Genomic DNA, 3686 nt, shown 5'->3' on the forward strand with positions numbered 1-3686 from the left:
TCAATTTTATGTGTATGCCAAAGAGTAAGGGACTCCAATACTTATTGGTCTGGGTAGATACTTTCACAAACTGGGTTAAAGCCTTTCCTTATAAAACAGAAAAGGCACAAGAGGTGGTAAAGGTTTTGATCTCAAAAATAATCCTCAGATTTAGACTTCCTAAGAGCTTACAGAGTGATAATGGGCCTTCTTTTAAGGCAACAGTCATACAGGGTGTCTCTCGGCACTGAGCATTCTCTATCACCTTCACTGTGTATAGAAGCCACAATCATTGAAAAAGGAAAAAGAGAGAGAGACCCTAAAAGACATCTTCACAAAATGGCTCATAGAACTCATCTACAGTACCCTCACTTACTACCTTTAGCTCTTATCGAAGTAAAAAATTCACCTCAAATTCTAGGCCTTTGTCCATTTAAAATGCTTTATAGACATCCTTTTCTCACCAATGATTTTCTCTTTGATAGAAAAACAGATGCCTTACTAAAAGATGTCACCTCAATGGGCTAAATTCCAACAGACTCTTCAATAGCTAACAAAATCTCAGCCTAAAAAATGAAAAATCTCATATTCTACCCTAGAGATTTAATACTGGTGAAATCTCTTCCCTTATCATCTCCTTCTCTAGGACCAACTTGAGAAGGACCATACACCATGATCCTGTTAAGTCCATCAGGTGTCAAGGTAACAGGCCTAGACTCCTAGATATACCACACCCAACTGAAGCCCTGGGAACCAAAAACTGTCTCTAAGTGTGAGACAACCTCCAAACAAACGGTTTACTCCTGTAAACCCATAAAAGATTTAAAATTCTTGTTCAAAAAGAAAGCAAAGCCTTCAGATAAGTAATCTAACCCTTTTACTAATCACTTCACCACTTAAAAGAGAGTATAATTCCTTTCTAGTGTGGGCACAAAAATACAGAGTCGTGGAGGCGGCGGAGCGCGATGGCGGGGGAGATGTAGGTGAGTGCGGCGCGGCGCTCCCCGCGGACCCCTCCCGCCGGCGCCCTCCCGCCCGCGCCCTCCGCCCGGCCCGCATTGTGAGGTCAGGCGGGCCGGCCTCACGCCCGAGGCGCCGCGGAGTCGCTGCCGCGCCGCTGGCCCCTTCGCCGCCGCCCGGGTCAGCCCCAGCCGGGACGGGACGCGCGGGAGAGGCCGCGAGGGGCCGCGCTCCGGCGCCGCAGCCTGGGAAGGGCGCGCGCCAGAGTCGGGAGCGCGGGGAGCAGGGAGCAGGCGAGCGCCTGGCCCGGACGCCCGCAGGCCTGGCTCGGCTGACCGTCCGCCTCGAGGGAGCCGTTGGATGGAAACCCCGGATCGTGGAACATGTACTGAGCCAGCCTTCTGGCTTAATGGGAGTGCTTGTGCAACTGAACACAACCAAAGTATGGATATGGGAAACCAACATCCTTCCATTACTAGACTTCAGGAAATCCAAAAGGAAGTAAAAAGTATAGAACAGCAAGTAATCAGCTTCAGTGGTCTGTCAAGTGACAAGAATTACAAGAAACTGGAGCGGATTCTAAGAAAGCGACTGTTTGAAATAGACTCTGTTGATACCGAAGGAAAGGGGGACATTCAGCAAGCTAGGAAAAGGGCGGCGCAGGAGACAGAACGCCTTCTCAAAGAGTTGGAGCAGAATGCAAACCACCCGCAACGGATCGAGATACAGAACATCTTCAATGAAGCACAGGCCCTCGTGAGAGAGAAGATCGTTCCCTTTTACAGCGGAGGCAGCGGCATAACTGATGACATTGAGGAAGGCATCCAGGATATCATTCTGAGGCTGACCCATGTTAAAACGGGAGGCAAGATCTCTTTACGGAAAGCAAAATATCACACTCTAACCAAAATCTGTGCCGTGCAAGAGATTGTCGAAGACTGTGTGAAAAAGCAGCCTTCCCTGCCACTTTCTGAAGATGCACACCCCTCTGTCGCCAAGATCAACTCTGTGATGTGTGAAGTGAACAAGGCCAGAGGTGTGGTCATGGCACTCCTGATGGGTGTGGACAGTAGTGAGACTTGCAGGCACTTGTCCTGCGTGCTCTCGGGGCTGATTGCCAATCTGGATCCTCTAGATGTGTGTGGAAACACAGGAATCAGAAACTATCGGAGGGAGGTGGTGGAAGACATCAACAAATTACTGAAGTATTTGGATTTAGAGGAGGAAGCCCATACTACACATGCTTTTGACCTGAGACAGAACCATTCCATTTTGAAAATAGAAAAGGTCCTCAAGAGGATGAGAGAAATAAAAAATGAATTTCTTCAAGCTCAGAACCCTCCTGAATTGTACCTGAGCTCCAAGACAGAACTGCAGGGTTTGATTGGACAGCTGGATGAGGTAAGTCTTGAAAAAAACCCCTGCATCCAGGAAGCCAGGAGAAGGGCTGTGATTGAAGTGCAAACCCTACTCACGTCGACCTGAAGGAGGCGCTGGAGAAAAGGAAGCAGTTTGCCTGTGAGGAGCACCCCTCACACCAGGCAGTCTGGGATGTGCTTGGAAGCCTGTCGGAGATCCAGGGAGAGGTCCTCCCTTTCGATGGAAACCGAGCTGATAAGAACTACATCCGGCTGGAGGAGCTGCTGACCAAGCAGCTGCTGGCCCTGGATGCCGTGGACCCACAGGATGAGAAGTGTAAGGCTGCCAGGAACACAGGCCGTGAAGCTGGCCCAGAATATCCTCAGCTATCTCGACCTGAAATCCGATGAGTAGGAGTACTAAAATGCCAGCGCTCTCGCAGCGATCTTGCTCGTTTTGCACTTGATACACACTTTTATGTATTTATGGAGAGCTTTCAGCTCAGGGAACCCAAGTGTGATTTATACGTGCATATTTCAATCTCAGTATTTATGACTTAAGTAAGTTATATTCAGGATCTTTGCTGCTTTTGATGTTGCAAAACTATTACAGCTCATTAACCTTTCCATTTAGATCATCCATATGATGTGTGGTTTGTTTGGTTTGTTTTCTGTGTTTCGCTTGTGAGTTTTTAATCAGAACATGGAATAGAAGCAGCATTCATAATTTTTAAATGGGTTGTGCAAACATTGAAATGCAGAAACTTCAAAACCTAGAAATAGATATAACCTTACATAACAGGGAAATTATGAGAAGGAGGACATTTTTTGGTAAAGTCTAAGCAGTAGGTTTTATGCTAAATAAAGCAGAAAGGTTTTTTCACTTACAAGGCCTGAATGGTCCCTTATAAGTGGGTCATTTATATATTTATATAAATGAGGAGGGATGGTTTATATGTTGTATAGAGAAGGTGGGGTCATCTATATGTTATATAAATGAGATGGGATTGTTTGTTTCTGTTTGTATTGTCTGTTCTTTCATAAACATTTTTGTTTAAAAAAAATAGAGAGAGTCGTTATAACAAATGGCTTGCTAGATATGTGGCCTGTCAAGTATGTCAGGACTTCTTTGGTGGGTATCCCCACTTCAAGGAGATGATTAAAATAAGCTCTAAAACTATATTGATGAGACATGAAAGAGTTCAATCATTCATAGTTTAGCCCACTGTTACAAGGTAACTGAGTGGCCTATAAACTACACCCTTAACGATTCTAGACATAATCAAATTTTTTCTAACAATGCCACTAAAGCCTCTCTACAGACTCTAATAAACAGACTCTAGTAAAACTCCTATTACTCTAGTAAACTCTAGTAAAACCCTCCAAACT

General features: G+C 45.6%; 1 pseudogene; it reads left to right on the plus strand.

Moving 5' to 3' along the window:
* The first annotated feature begins 1153 nt into the window (after nucleotides 1–1153).
* Nucleotides 1154–2721, plus strand: LOC147822768 (BAG family molecular chaperone regulator 5-like; annotated as a pseudogene).
* Nucleotides 2722–3686: the final 965 nt, after the last annotated feature.

Source organism: Heterocephalus glaber, unplaced genomic scaffold (genome assembly GCF_053883595.1).
Source record: "Heterocephalus glaber isolate CG9 unplaced genomic scaffold, H.glaber_assembly_v1.0 deba00001608, whole genome shotgun sequence".
In the NCBI taxonomy this organism is placed as follows: Eukaryota; Metazoa; Chordata; class Mammalia; order Rodentia; family Bathyergidae; genus Heterocephalus; species Heterocephalus glaber.